The sequence below is a fragment of the Loxodonta africana genome, chromosome 2 (assembly GCF_030014295.1).
Source record: "Loxodonta africana isolate mLoxAfr1 chromosome 2, mLoxAfr1.hap2, whole genome shotgun sequence".
Lineage (NCBI taxonomy): Eukaryota > Metazoa > Chordata > Mammalia > Proboscidea > Elephantidae > Loxodonta > Loxodonta africana.
In genome coordinates this window covers 95,729,213-95,746,046 of record NC_087343.1, presented here as the reverse complement: position 1 = coordinate 95,746,046, position 16,834 = coordinate 95,729,213, and the positions used below count along the sequence as shown (strand labels likewise).

The following is a 16,834-nucleotide window of genomic DNA, read 5'->3' as shown; positions in this document are numbered from 1 at the left end:
ATAGGCTTTTCTTGTTTTCAGTAAACTTGTTCTCTGTCCTCATCTTACCTGATTATAATGTCACTCCTGACAGCCATGATATCCTCTTTAAAATTCACTATCTTTACTGCTTCTCTAAAGTTCTCTTTTCTTATATTTTTGATAAGCCTTTAGAATTCCTCTTCTGTTGTGTGTTCTTTATGTGTTGTTGCTCTTCGGGGTTTCACCCTCAGCTCTCTTCTCATGTTCTTTTCTTCTCTGATGACCTCACTTCCATCTATATGTTAATTACTTCCAAGTCGCTTCTCTCATCCCTCATCACCCTGCTCAGCACCATGCATGTGCATCTCAATTTCTACTGGGCAGGTCCACTTTTGTGTGACACTGGGATCTTAAGTTGAATGTGTTCTAAATTAATTTTATGATTCTCCCCAAGCACTTATCCCCTGTGAACTTCTTGTCCTGTATTTTCTATTTTGTTGCATGACACCACCATCCTTCCAGTCTTCCATGTTATACCCCAGGGATCACCTTTACCTTTACCTATTATTTCATACCCATTCCCTAAACCATAAATCTCTTAATTCTTTCTATTCTACTTAAATATCTCTCAAATCCATTTAAGTATCTCCAGCTCCAAAACCACTACCTTCTTTCAGATCTGCATTATTTACCAAGTAGATTATTTCAATGACTCTACCAACTCATTCTGTACGTACAGTCAACAATCTTCCTAAAAATTTTATGCCATCTTCTTGTATAAAAACTTTAACTGACTGTTGTTCCCTTCAAAATAATGTCCATTTTTGTTCACTGAGTTCACATGACACTTTAAGTTTTTGTTCTCTACATACTTCACCAGCCATCAGCCTATTGCTTCTTCATTCGGCCAGTCTTGCTTATCCTTAATATCTTAGCTGAGATATCGCTTATTCTGGGTAGTTTATCCTGATTTTCTCATTTTAGGTTAGGGGTCTCTCCTCTGCTTTTACACTTTTCACATATACACTTAAGTCCTTGTCTTATATTTATCATACAAGATGTGAACATCTCTCTATTTATCTCTCTCTTCACTGGATTGTCAGATCCTTTATGACAGAGAGCTTGTGGTATTTTGCTTGGTGGTCCCAGAATCTGCTGTGGTATTTGGGATGTACTGTACATGTAATAGAAATTTATTTAATGGAGGCAAACTGCATAACAAGCACTCTTCTAGGCAGTGAACATAAATTATGAAGAACGTAGACAAAGTCCCTGTGCTCGGGGGCTTCCATTCCAATGAGGGGAATAAGTAAATAAATAAACTTGCATTCTGCTTGTTTAAAAAGTATTTTAAACCTTTCTAATCAGTTGTTTCCCTTAACAATCAGAAAGACAGTTCTTCCTTGAAATATAGATTATATATGTAGTGCCACAATTTGTGGATAAAGTATAAAAATTATAGTGAACTGGAAGTTTTATCTACAAACCTCACATCAAACTTCAGAATGTCTCCAAATGTGTATGTTTTAATGTAAGTGTGATGATCATCTGATAAAACTGGTGGAAAATACTGTAAACAATTCCAATTACATTGACTTACAACATTTTAAATCAAACTTTGCATATAAGATTTATTTCAGAACTCTCAAACCATAAAGTATGCAAAGAAAATGGGCTATGAATGGATGAGAGTCTAAAAAAGTGTCTAATTTCTAATTCCAGCTGCAAGAAAAAGAATGTCAACTATGTTAGACTGTGGCTGTGTCTGCATCCACAAACTGATTTTAAAAATGATTGAATTCATTTAAACAGTCAGTTATTTTCACAAAAACCAACAACCAAAAGTGGCCAACTCCAGTCAATACCTGGTTGTATTCAGCCTACTTGCCCTCTCATATTGGTTTTCATGTGTAGATAGTCTGTGTTTCAAGAAGTCAGGGTAGGCCACTAGTGTCATTTTGTGAAAACAGCATGTTACCAAATAAGGGTGTTTTCTGACCACCCACGTGTCTGAGAGTACAGTAGGTTGGCCTCAGTATCTTAGGGCCTCACATTTTTCTCATCTCCTGAGGGTGTGGGAAAAGCAGTTGGACTGGAAAATAGTCAACCTGGTGGCTGTGGAGACATAGTAACTTGTTATCTCTCCGAGCATAATCCAGGAGGGTGACTAATGCCTAAGGACTCAGGAACTCATACTTTCCTTTAATTAACCTAAGTGGTCTACTGGATAGAAATGTTTACTCTAAATGCATAGAGTTGCAAAAAAAAAAAATTAAGTGAAGCAACTTTGCTTTTGAATTGGATTTGTTTCTATAACAATCCCCCAGCTTTAGTTTCCGTCGAATAAAAGACCAACTAGTATTTTCCTAAATACAAACACCAACAAATAGGCTTACTGCAATTACTATAGCTGCCTTTTTACCATTGTTAGGAGATATTGAAAGGCTTAATTGTTTGTATTTCTTGTAATGCCGATTAAAAATAAGAAAATGCACACATGCAATTCAGTGAGGACTATGAGGAAAACAATGGACGGCTGAAAATTTAGTCTTATGTTCCTGCTGGTCCTTAGCCAGGGTTATTACTGTATTAAACCCATTACTATATTAGTGTATAATAATAAAAACTTACATTAAGGATACTACATACTACCATTTTAATTTATTTTAACAATGGTGTAGAGTTCAATCAACTTATTCTTCTTTATCTCAAAGTAAAAGTTTATGCTTAAAACCTAATGCATATTTGATTATATTTAACAGGGTAGGTCAAAAGGCTTTTTGCAAAAAACAGGTATGAAATATAAAGGTATTGTTATTATCAATTTAAATCGGCCTGACTAATCATTTTCTGTAGTTTAGATACAGAAAGAGTAGTGGAAATGGCAAAACCATAAAAGGAGGTACTAATTTACTCACTAATACTTACACAATTATATTTGATAAGAAGTGACTGGGGGGAAAAAAAGCGTTGATTACGCTTCAGGACACCTGAGTCAGCAAAATCATGGCACGTGGTTGAGAGAGGGGGCCTTCAGAATGCAGATTTTGTGTTTGATTTTAAGGAGAACTCAAAAGCCAGAGTACAGTAGCTGTGGATGGCATTTATATTTAGTAAGAGTGCAATATACTTGTTTCAAGTTGGGAGATGAGTATTTATTGAAACAGCTGGCAAATCAGCAGGAAAATGCTGATTTTGAAAAACCTATTCTTCTTCTGTGGAATCAGACCTACTGTATTTAGCAACACTATTATAATTGAACACAAAAACTGCATTAAAATACCATTAAGAAGGAGACAGAAATCCAGAAAAATAAGAGAATTCTTAGTTAAAGACTGTCACAACACTCCTGAGTCAGCTCTTTTAGGCATAATATGCCTTAGATACACAAATGGTCTTTCAAGTATGACATGAGATGAGCTGACTGGACGCTGTTTCACCTTCGCTTATAACTGCCGTCAAATGGGAGCCCTGGAGGCGTAGTGGTTAAGAGCTTGGCTGCTAATCAAAAGAGCGGCAGTTCGAATCCACCAACCACTCCTTAGAAACCCTGTGGGGCAGTTCTACTCTGTCCTATAGGATTGCTATGAGTCGGAATTGATTTGATGATGATGGGTTACGGGCTGTCAAATGCAACCAGGATATTCATCCAGGTTGACCTGCCCCATGTCATCTATCTTCATACCCAGGATCACCAATTCCACCCTCTCATGGGAGAGGGATGAAAAACACCAGGAAACTGGATGAAATGTTCATATCGGCATGACCTGAACACAGCCTCCCATTCCCCGGAAAGTAATCTATGCCTTAGCAAGGGAGGTTCTGTAACTCCTTCCAAACCCTGTGTCATTACTTAGAAACACAGAGTCATACTGTTGTTCAGACATAAGGAAGTCAAAGGATCACCAGGACATTTTTGTCCAATGAGAACATTGGTAACTGGTTAATTTATGTGACTTGCTAAAGGTCACAAAACTGGTTTGTGGCTGGTTTGAAACGAAATCTTATGACTTTGAATCCAGGGTCCTTTCCACTCCTTGCCCTGTCTTTAGTTGGTCAGTAATGTTTGTTATTATGCATAAAATAAAGATAGACTTTGTTCCAGCCCTGGGACTTAAAGGCAACAAGGAGGGCAGAAGTGAGTATAAACAGTGAGACATTTTGTGAAGCACTTAACTGTTACTATTTTTCCCTCCTGTATTTAATAATGACAGCAGTCAAGTAAAGTTCGTCCACCTTCCCACCACAGTCCAGGAAAGTCTTGTGGCAGACCACTGTGCAGAGTTTCCAGGGCAACAGACCTTTGCTGCCCCTTCTGTTGTCTTGAAAAAATCAGGGAAGCATCGGCCATGCAGAAGGGCTCTGTGCAAAAAGCCTGAGAACCCTCCTGGTATGAACCCATTCTGGACCCAAACTTAAAGTCACAAATTTAGCTAATTATTAAGCTAGTATGTTCAGAAATGTCCCAACAGTTTTTCTAATTAAAAAAAAAAAGAATATGGAACTCTCTGGGGATAATCTTGAGCTTAAGATAAATGTAATGTTGGCTGCAATAGAATCAAGTGTAGGTAGTGGGCCTGGGTCCAGCTCTTGAAAACTTTCTGTGAAATCTCAAATGTTTTGGAGAGAGTTGGCTCCCCAGGATGCACTGCTGGAAGCCCACATGGCTTGGGATCTGTCTCAACTTGTATCTTAATATCTGTCAGGACTTAGGAGAGAATACAGGTGGTGCCACTGATGGGCTCTGTCCTCACAAAGGCAATCCTTGCCCTTTCCCATATCTCCAAGATTAGAGAAGGACTTGCCTAGAGCATAGCTTCCCAGCCTTCAAAAAATCCAATCATTCTGCACTTTTTAGAGAGGCTTGGATTTATTGGTTAAAACTCACATTCTGACCTTGGAAAGCTTTGTAGGTAAGAAACAGAAAATGTAAGAACCTAGTCCTCAGAGTTGAGAGCCCAGTGAATATTCTTGTGGTTGAATTGTTAAACTCAACTTTTGAATATTCAAGTTCATACCTTCTTGGCAAAGCATGACCTCCCTTTCTTCGTGGGGAAAAAATCTAAAGGCTTCAAAGTTACTTTTTAAATCATTTTAATTGCAAATGAATTAGAAACATATGGATGAAGTATCTCTGAAATTGCACATAGTTGTTAATACTAAAAGGAAAAAGATTAAAACGATTTCTTTTAGACTTCATCAAACCATAAATATTCAAAATATGCTTTTAGGAATTCTTTTTGGGGGGGAGTGGAACATAAATGCTATAAGATACCTTGTTTTTTCATATATAAAATGGGAAAATCAAGGAGAAATTTTCCTTGAGTATTTGTGATCCCAATCTCAAGTCTTATTCTATTTCCCAATGGGTGTTTCAGTTTTCTTTTCTATTCTGATTTGTGCTAATTGCTTTATTCTTCTAACTAAAATGTATTAAGTAAGAAAACTACTAATAAATCCTGATGGGAAACATGGTCTCGAGCCTACATAATTCTGGGGGATGAGACTGTGGTTTTTCACACGGTTTGTTTTTTTGTCTACAGTCTTCTCTGGGTTCAGTTTGGTCAGAAGTCTAGACAATCTTGAGCCATTACAACATTACTTTGAATAGTCTTATAGTGATGATATTGACTATTTCCACACTATTAGTTCATACAGATTGGTATAGGTTACAGACTCAGTAAAACTCCTCAATCTGTCTTTTAGTAGTTATTTTCTACCTTTATTTAATTGTATTTATTTTTGCATTTTATTTTTTCTCCTAGCAGTTCTTTAATGGAATTTTTTAAGTAACATTTTTAGCACACTGTTGAAACTGTAAATAAATGTTGCTTTCATTAATTTTGTTAAGGAACAATCAACATTTACTGAGTGTTTTTTCCACACCAAATAGGTAAGAGCCTTATATCTGTTGAGCAGCAGCATAGAGGGGCTTTTCATGCAGAGTTTTAAATGCAATCATAAATTCGGCCCAAAGGCAAATGTTCTATACCTTTTGTTATCCTTTCCTGTCTTCGCTGGCCTCTGCCCATCCACCCTGCTCTACTGAATGTTCTGCAAATCTTTCGATTAACTGTGCATCGTTATTACAGCAAATGTAACATGGGGACCCAGGAAGAGATGCCTCCCTTAGTGATTCTTGGCTATCTGTGAGAAGCAATGCTATAGTTCATCTGCTTATAGGTTTCAAAGCTGTTATATATAAGGCCAGACAGGAAATCTTTACGGACCCAGATACCAACCGCCTCTGCTTTCCTTGTGTATGAGAGGGTCATGGGGCCAATTCTTGTAACTGTCTCCCAAGATCAGCATCTGGAAGACACAAAACTTGAAGGGCAAAGAAAGATTTGCATGCAATGGTTCACTTGCATGCAAAAATTATTAGACAACTTTGGGATGGAGATGTGAGAAAGTCTGATTTCTTGAATTATTTGGGCTAAATTGAATATGAAACCTCCTTGTGATGGTTAATGTTATGTGTCAACTTGGCTAGGCTGATTCTCAGTGGTTTTGCAGACGCTATGTAATCACCTCTTATTTTGTGATCTGGTGGGAGCAACCAATTAGTTGGAAGAGGATCTTCCTTAGGGATGTGTCCTGTATCCAGTATATAAAAGGAAGTTCTGGGAAAGCTCAGTCCCTCCTTTGACCTTGCAATCTTCTCAGCATCTGACCTCAAGATCTGATCAAATATCTTGGCAGAGAGGAATGAGTACCTCTGGTGTTGTATCTGTTTGTTGGAACATCTCAGTTGCTATTCTATCAATTTCTGGGGGCTTGTTTTTCACTAGTTCCTTCAGTGCAGCTTGGACCTTTTCCTTCAGTACCATAGGTTCTTGATCATATGTTACCTCCTGAAACGGTCGAACATCAATTCTTTTTTGGCACAGTGACTCTGTGTATTCCTTCCACCTTTTTTTGATGTTTCTTGTGTCATTCAATATTTTTCCCTTAGAATCTTTCAATATTGCAACTGGAAACTTGAATTCTTTTCTTCAATTCTTGCAGCTTGAGAAATGATGAGCACGTTCTTCCCTTTTGGTTTTCTAACACCAGCTCTTTGCACATGTCATTATAATACTTTACTTTGTCTTCTGGAGCCACCCTTTGAAAATCTGTTCAGTTCTTTTACTTCATCATTTCTTCCATTCACTATAGCTACTCTATGTTCAACGTCAAATTTCAGAGACTCTTTCAACGTCCATTTTGGTCTTTTCCTTATTTCCCATCTTGTTAATGATCTTTTGCTTTCTTCAAGCATGATGTCCTTGATGTCATTTCACAACTCATCTAGTCTTAGGTCATTAGTGCTCAATGTGTAAAATCTACTCTTGGGATGGTCTCTAAATTCAGGTTATTTTTTGGTTCTTGTGGACTTGCTGTAATTTTCTGCATCTTCAACTTGAACTTGCATATGAGCAGTTGACGGTCTATTCCACAGTTAGCCTCTGATCTTGTTTTGACTGATGATATTGAGCTTCTCCGTTATCTCTTTCCACAGGTGTAATATATTTGATTTCTGTGTATTCTATTTGCCAAGGTCCACATGTATAGTCACTGCTTACGTTGTTGAAAAAAGGTATTTGCAATGAATAAGTTGGTTTTGCAAAACTCTCTCATGCAATCTGCAGCATCCTTTCTATTACCAAGGCCATATTTTTAAACTACTAATTCTCTTCTTTCCAACTTGGCAACACATATTTTAGAGACGCACAATTCAGTCCATAACAGAATACATGTTACTTTGCCTTATTTAGCTCACACAATTATATTAAATTACGTTATTCTTTTTTTTCTGGGAAAATGTCTTTAACTGTCAAATTTATCTTATTCAGTCAGCATGACCATATCACTTCTATCTCTACTTCTTTATGCACTTTGCCTTCTCTGTCTTTAACCCTCCTGCCTCCTTCTTATTAGGACCTTTTGACTGTACTGAGTCCACTATGATAATCCAGGATAATCTCACCAATCTCAAAATCCTTAATTTAACTACATCTACAAAGTCCTTTTTACTCTGTAATGTATGTTCACAGGTTCCAGGAATTAGGATGTGTAATCTTTGGGGACCATTATTCAGCCTACCACACTGGGTTATCAAAAATCTTTCTTATATAATTTATATTCTTGTCTATAGCCCATGATTGTCAATCAGCTGGGTTAAGATAGGAATATACTCTATAATTATGATACAATAGATTCAGCTTCATGAAACTAAATGACTGGTATAGTAACAAAATCTTCAATATTAGTCAACTATAAATAGGTTGATGAATACCCACTTAATAGGGAGTATGGTCACTGGGAAGAGGTGGGAAAATTTGTATAGGGGTCAAGGAACCTTTTGGAAGCAAAGGGGTCAAAACCTACACCACTTCCCTTTTGAAGCTCAATGCCAGTACAACCCCTTTGATGGATTGAGGTAGTTATAAAAAACAAGTCCACAGATAGGCTAGATTCCCCAGGGGCATGATATTCTAATTGATAACATATTAGGAAAAATTAAAATAATTCAAATTTTGGAGGAGAGGTTGAATTTTTAATTTAAATCATAAATATCTCCAGCTATGATAACCACATAAAAATCTAGAGGCAAAGTTTTCATAAAATTATATAAACCCAGTATGGTAGACTTTCTCAGTAGACTTAATTTTTTTTCTTGGACATTAATGTCATCTTTGAGTCTAGACCTGGTTTTTCCTTTTAAAGTGTAATATACTCTGAGATTATCTGTGACCTAATTGTTACCATTGTAATGGTGCTGCTATAGAACTCCTTTGAAATCTTTTAACCAATGTAATGGAATTATAATAGCATTATAATGGGCTCCCTATAATTTCTTTTTACTATCATAATGTTGTCATAATAGCATTGCAAGGGGTTCTCCATAAACATACACTGAAATCATTTTGCCACCATCATGACAGTGAAATGAGTCCCCATAGAGTTTATTTGAAATTGTTTTGCTCTTATAATGGCATTATTAATGCAGTCTCCAAAGACTTACAGGGAAATTGTTTGACCGTCATAATGTGGTCTTCATAGACTTGCAATAAAATTGCTTACCAGTGTAATGTGGTTTCCATTAACTCGCACTAAAATCATTTTCCTACCATAATGACATTATAATAGGTTATCCATGAACTTGGGCTACCAAAGTTTGGTTCTACTGGTGGCATCATAGCAGCATTGTTGCAAAGACAGCTAAAGTAATGTTGGTGCTAAGTCTGTTGTGGCATAAGCAAAGACTGTAAGTAATGCACATCTACTTTTCACACTTAAGTATCATGTGGTTTTTTCTTTAAAAGTGATGTTCTGACCGCAATATGCTTTATAAACCAACAACAATCACTTCTCAAATAACCAGATGTGAAAACTGTGGATTTTTTTTCAAGTGAAAATAACTTCAAGGTTTTATTTTCCTCATAATAAAACAAAAGATGAAGCTTAGATCACTTGAACTTTACTTTTCTTATCTCCTCCCTGTTCAGTATGTTTGCATCTCTTAACAGTTATCATTCTCTTAGATCTACAGTTGGGCTCGATGTATTTGTCTTAGTCATCTAGTGCTACTATTACAGAAATACCACAAGTGGATGGCATTAACAAAGAGAAATTTATTCTCTCATGGTCTGGTAGGTTACAAGTCCAAATTCAGGATGTTTGCTCCAGGGGATGGCTTTCTCTCTCTGTCAGCTCTGGAGGAAGATTCCTTGTTATCAATTTCCCTAGTAGAGGAGGGTCTCATGCGCAGGGACCCCAGGTCCAAAGGATGCGCTCTGCTCCTGGCACTGCTTTCTTGGTGGCATGAGGTCCACAACTCTGTGCTTGCTTTCCTTTTCTTTTATCTCTTGAGAGATAAAAGGTGGTACAGGCCACACCCCAGGGAAACTCCCTTTACCTTGGGTCAGGGAGGTGACCTGAGTAAGGGTGGTGTTACAATCCCACCCTAATCCTCTCAACATGAAATTACACTCACAAAATGGAGGACAACCACACAATACTGGGAATCATGGCCTAACCAAGTTGACTCATATTTTTGGGGGGATACAATTCAATCTATGACAGTACTGAAGCCTCACCACAGTCTTCTTTGTAGTTTTAGCCTACTTCCAGAAAATTTTCTTAGTCTGCCCACCGCATTCACTCTGCTTCCTGTCATAACACCACTGTTCTTAGGTATACAGAGAATCCTTGCCCTTCTTGTACTGTGTCACTTTGTGGGGCTTGCCACACTTCTTACAGAAAGTCTGCTGGCATTCAGAAATATTCACCATGTTTATGGGAGTACTATTGGTACAGAAAGAAATAGCCATAGATTCTAGAAGTAGAATGTCTCATTTATGCACCCTGTTTATAAATTCTAACAGTTTTTTATAATTTGACTATTTTTCTCCTCTTTTTAAAAAGTGTATAATACAGTCTTTACCTATGGCCCTTCAAAAAATGGAAAATATATATATTTTTAAATGTTCTTTATGCTACAATTTGTGATTTTTATAAGATTGGTATGAAGTACAGGTCATTACTGTCTACTCCTTATTATGAATATGATGAATTGTGTGATGTTTATACAAAGAGTTTTTCATAACTTTGGCCCTTTTTCTTTAAGAAAGATAATATAAACAGAGAACATACTGGCCATGAATGGTTACAATATAAAGGCAGACTTAAAAGTATAATAAGGAGTGGATTAAATATTTCCTAGATGCACAGTCCCATGCTAGGTCCATTATTGGGACATGCAGGGAGAAGGAACGGTGTGATGATGAAGGAGGTTTCCATAGGATGGGATTAGGTTACCTGTAATATAACTTTGTAGACAGCTTTTTAGGGCCAATTTATTACAGACCATTTTGCCAGTCTGAAAATTTTTATCAAATTTCTCTGATTTAGCAATAGCGTAGTGAAGATATATGTGATTCCAGGGAGCACAACTGTGAAGTATTTTTACGGATTTTATTTATTTTGTGACTAAACTCCTAATTTGTTCTCAGTCTGATTTCATTTAGGTACATCTCTGAGTTCCCATGTCAGAAAGGAAACCAATGAAATTAGGACATAATAGATGGAGGCCATGGCACATGCTTATATAGAACTTTATTATTATTATTTTTCTCCGTTTATCACGATGTTGCTCATTGGTCCAGTTGTGAAGATTTTTGTTTTCTTTATGTTGAGGTGCAATCCATACTGAAGGCTGTGGTCTTTGATCTTCATTAGTAAGTGCTTCAAGACCTCTTCACTTTCAGCAAGCAATGTTGTGTCACCTGCACAACCCAGGTTGTTAAAGAGTCTTCCTCCAACCCTGATGCCCCGTTCTTCTTCATATAGTCCAGCTTCTTAGATTATTTGCTCAGCATACAGATTGAATAGATATGGTGAAAAAATTCAACCTTGGCGCACACCTGTCCTGACTTTAAACCAATCAGTATCCCCTTTTTCTGTCCGAACAACTATCTCTTCATCTATGTAAAGATTCCTTATGAGCACAATTAAGTGTTCTGGAATTTCCATTCTTCGCAATGTTATCCATAATTTGTTCTGATCCACACAGTCAAATGCCTTTGCATAGTCAATAAAACACAGGTAAACATCCTTCTGGTATTCTCTGCTTTCAGCCAGGATCCATCTGGCAACAGCAATGGTATCCCTGGTTCCACGTCCTCTTCTGAAGCCGGCCTGAATTTCTGGCAGTTCCCTGTCAATATACTGCTGCAGCCATTTTTGAATGTTCTTCAGCAAAATTTTGCTTGTGTGTGATATTAATGATGTTGTTCTATAATTTCGACATTCAGTTGGATCACCTTTCTTGGGAATAGGCATAAATATGGACCTCTTCCAGTCAATTGGCCAGGAAGCTGTTTTCCATATTTCTTGGCATAGACGAGTGAGCACCTCCAGCTCTGCATCTGTTTGTTGAAACATCTCAATTGATATTCCATCAATTCCTGGAGCCTTGTTTTTCGCCAATGCCATCAGAGCAGCTTGGACTTCTTCCTTCGGTACCATCGGTTCCTGATCAGATGCTACTTCTTGAAATGGTTGAACATCGACTAATTCTTTTTGGTATAAATGACTCTGTGTATCCCTTCCATCTTCTTTTGTTGCTTCCTGCATCATTTAATATTTTCCCCATAGAATCCTTCACTGTTGCAACTCTAGGCTTGAGTTTTTTTCTTCAGTTCTTTCAGCTTGAGAAACACCGAGCGTGCTCTTCCCTTTTGGTTTTCCATCTCCAGATCTTTGTATATGTCATTATAATACTTTACTTTGTCTTCTCAAGTCACCCTTTGAAATCTCCTGTTCGGTTCTTTTACTTCATCAATTCTTCCTTTTGCTTTAGCTGCTCGACGATTGAAAGCAAGCTTCAGAGTCTCCTCCGACATCCATCTTTGTCTTTTCTTTCTTTCCTGTCTTTTCAATGACCTCTTGCTTTCTTCATGTATGATGTTCTTGGTGTCATTCCACAACTCGTCCGGTCTTTGGTCACCAGTGTTCAACGTGTCAAATCTATTCGTCAGATGGTCTCTAAATTCAGGTAGGATATACTCAAGGTCATGTTTTGGTTCTCATGGACTTGCTCCGATTTTCTTCAGTTTCAGCTTGAACTTGCATATAAGCAATTGATGGTCTGTTCCACAGTTGGCCCCTGGCCTTGTTCTGACTGATGATATTGAGTTTTCCATCATCTCTTTCCACAGATGTAGTCAATTTGATTTCTGTGTGTTCCATCTGGTGAGGTCCATGTGTATAGTTGCCATTTACATTGGTGAAAGAAGGTACTTGCAATGAAGAAGTCGTTGGTCTTGCAAAATTCTATCATTCGATCTCTGGCATTGTTTCTAACACCAAGGCCATATTTTCCATCTACTGATCCTTCTTCTTTGTTTCCAACTTTTGGATTAAAACCACCAGTAATTATCAATGCACCTTGATTGTATGTTCGATCAATTTCAGACTGCAGCAGCTGATAAAAATCTTCTATTTCTTCATCTTTGGCCCTAGTGGTTGGTGTGTATATTTGAATAATAGTCATATTAACTGGTCTTCCTTGTAGGCATGTGGATATTATCCTATCACTGACATCATTGTACTTCAGGATAGATCTTGAAATGTTCTTTTTGATGATGAATGCAACACCATTCCTCTTCAAGTTGTCATTCCCAGCATAGTAGACTATATGATTGTCTGATTCAAAACGGCCAGTACTAGTCCATTTCAGTCCACTAATGCCTAGGATATCTATGTTTATGCTTTCCATTTCATTTTTATGTTTTGTTTTAATCTTCTTAGATTCATACTTCATACATTCCATGTTCCGATTATTAATGGACGTTTGTAGCTGTTTCTTCTCATTTTGAGTAGTGCAACATCAGCAAATGAAGGTCCCGAAAGCTTACTCCATCCACATCATTAAGGTCAACTCTACTTTGAGGAGGCAGCTCTTCCCCAGTCCTCTTTTGAGTGCCTTCCAACCTGGGGGGCTCATCTTCCAGCACTATATCAGACAATGTTCTGCTGCTATTCATAAGGTTTTCACCAGCTAATACTTTTCAGAAGTACACTGTCTGGTCCTTCTTCCTAGTCTGTCTTAGTCTGAAAGCTCAGCTGAAAGCTGTCCTCCATGGGTGACCCTGCTGGTATCTGAATACCGGTGGCATAGCTTCCACCATCACAGCAACACGCAAGCCCCCACAGTATGACAAACTGACAGACACACGGCGGCCTGGTTATATAGCAAGCATTACCTAATGTATTCCATATCGAGAATGTAATGTCAAGCTTTGTAAAAATTTCTATAAGGAAGCACTCCAATATTTTGAGGTTATTCCAGTAACATGAAAATTCCCTATTAACCCTGTACATTTAATTCTTCTTAACTTTACAATTTAGTAGAGAGTTTACTCCACTGTAATTTTAGTAATTTGTAGCTTGATTCTTCTCATGTGTTGGCATAACTTATGTGACAGGTAGATTATCACTGAATGACCAAGAAGAATAAATGCTAGAGTCAGATAATACAGGTTTGAATTCTGGTGGCACATTTTTTCCTAACTGTATGATCTTGGAACTATTATTTAAATTCTTTAAGCTCCAATTTTTTCATCTAAAATAACAGCATTCAACTGTATACGGTAAATAAAAAAAACCCAAACCCAGTGCATTTGAGTGGATTCTGACTCATAGTGACCCTATAGGACAGAGTAGAACTGCCCCATAAAGTTTCCAAGGAGTGTCTGGCGCATTCGAACTGCTGACCCTTTGGTTAGCAGCCGTAGCACTTAACCACTACACCACCAGGGTTTCCATACAGTAAATAAGTAAAGGTAGAATGATATAAACTAAGAAAAGTATTTAATCACAGCTGTGTACATGGTAAACAACAGTAATCCTGTTATTAAAATGTCTATTACTATAATGAGATTATGTTCCAGTTGAGAGGTCACAAGCACCCTCCATCCTTCCTCTCCCACTGAATGAATCTATGAAACCTGAACAAAACTCATGGAGTGGCTATTTGAAGAAGCTAAAAGTAAAGAGTAGCAGGTACATTGGGGAAGAAGACCAGAATTAGAAGTACTCTGACTGGGTGGCATGTTTACCATTTTTATGTCCTTCCAGTGTTCCCCAGCCTGATTCCAACAAAGCCCTAAACCTGCAAGTGGGCATCGGCATAAACAGGAAGCTCCAGAAAAGCCTTCGATTCTGGCTTGAGGATTAGGGAAAAGGTCTCATAATGCTCAGAAAGAGGGGTAGAAAGCTCTCATGATAAAAGGAGAAAAGATTGAAGTTGTCAAGGATTTCATTTCACTTGGATCCACAATCAACAGCCATGGAAGCAGCAGTCAAGAAATCAAAAGATGCATTGTATTGGGTAGATCTGCTGCAAAGGATCTCTTTAAAGTGTTGAAGAGCAAAGATGTCACCTTGAAGACTAAGGTGCACCTGACCCAAGCCATGTTATTTTCAATTGCATCATACCCATGTGAAAACTGGACAGTGAACAAGGATGACCAAAGAAGAATTGATGTCTTTGAATTGTGGTGTTGGAGAAGAATATTGAAGATACAATGGACTGCCAGAAGAATGAACAAATCTGTCTTGGAAGAAGTACAACCAGAATGCTCCTTAGAGGCAAGGATGGTGAGACTGCATCTTACATACTTTGGACGTGTTGTCAGGAGGGATCAGTCTCTGGAGAAGGATATCATGCTTGGTAAAGTACAGGGTCAGAGGAAAAGAGGAAGACCCTCAATGAGGTGGATCGACACAGTGGCTGCAACAATGGGCTCAAGCATAACAACGATTGTAAGGATGGTGCAAGACTGGGCAGCATTTCATTCTGTTGTGCATAGGGTCACTATGAGTTGGACTGACTTGATGGCACCTAACAACAACATTATTTTTAAGTATGTGGTCTATGATAAGAGTCACCAACCACTCCTTTGTGTAAAGAGAAAATTTCTTTGGAGCAGTTTCTTTTTTGGCTCTGGTAAACCTCTCTCTAGCAAACTCTCTGAGGTTGACTTCTCTTTTTTTATATTTTACTTATGGTGAAAACATGTACAGAAGATTATATACTTATTCTGCAGCAATAACAGAAATACCACAAGTGGATGGCTTTAACAAAGAGGAATTTATTTCCTCACAGTAAAGTAGGATAGAAGTCCAAATCTAGGGCATCAGCTCCAGGGGAAGGCTTTCTCTCTCTGTCAACTCAGAAGGAAGGTCCTTGTCATCAACCCTCCCCTGAACTAGGAGCTTCTCCATGAAGGAACCCTGGGTCCAAATGATGTGCTCTGCTCCCGTCACTGCTTTCTTGGTGGTATGAGGACCCCTACTCTCTGCGTGCTCCCTTTTCCTTTTATCTTTTGTAAGATAAAAGGTGGTACAGGCCACATCCCAGGGAAACTCCTTTTACATTGAATCAGGGATATGGCCTGAGACAACTACACAATACTGGGAATCAAGGCTTAACCAAGTTGACACATATTTTGGGGGGACACAATTCAAGCCATGACAAGGATCAACACCACTACCACTTCCCTTTTTGAGATTCAATTTGCTAGTACAGTGTGTTTGATGGTTTGAGATGGTTAGACAACGGAGGCTCATGGATAGGATAGATTCCCAGGGGCACCTCAGTGGGGATGCACCACAATGGTGTGCCTGAACTGGTAACCGAGTTCAATGCCAAGGCCTAGATGGTCATGGTTTGGTGGACAAGGGTAAGATAGTAGCCTGTTACAATGCTGGGTATGTTTTCAGACAATGACCATTTATTATTTAATAGCAATAAAATAATAATAATATTTACTATGTGTCAAAGATTTTCCCATGTGCCTTATGTAGGTCATCTCAAAACAACTCTATGAGGCATGTATTTTATGATACACATTTTACCCATGAGGAAACTGAAAAGATGTTTGACTTGACCAAGAACACATGGTTACTAAGTGGTCGATCCAGGAATTTCCTTTGGCAGTTTGACTTTGATGCCTATCTATTTTTGCAGTACGATATTTGAGGAACCCAAGTCTGGAGCACCCTTGTCATTAATACATTGACAGAGTGGGATCTTACTCCCAGTGCAGAAATCCTGGATGGTACGAATAATAAGAGAACAGAAGCTTATGCTTAGAATTGTATAAGGAAAGGTAAGAAAATAAAGTTTCTGCCCTTTAGATCTTGAGGAACTATTGGTAGGGCAAGAGGGCATCATGAGAGAGGCAGAGGAATTTAGCATCCAAACGTGTGGGTCCACATGTTCAGCAATGACCAACTATGCTTGAGAAGAACGTGATTGCAGCAGAAAATGGAGAACTACCTATGATTTAATTGATCAGATTTTCTAGTTCTTTCCTCCAAA

General features: G+C 38.1%; 1 pseudogene; it reads right to left on the bottom strand.

Moving 5' to 3' along the window:
- Positions 1-8,799: 8,799 nt before the first annotated feature.
- LOC100673546 (large ribosomal subunit protein eL42-like) lies at positions 8,800-10,341 on the bottom strand (annotated as a pseudogene).
- Positions 10,342-16,834: the final 6,493 nt, after the last annotated feature.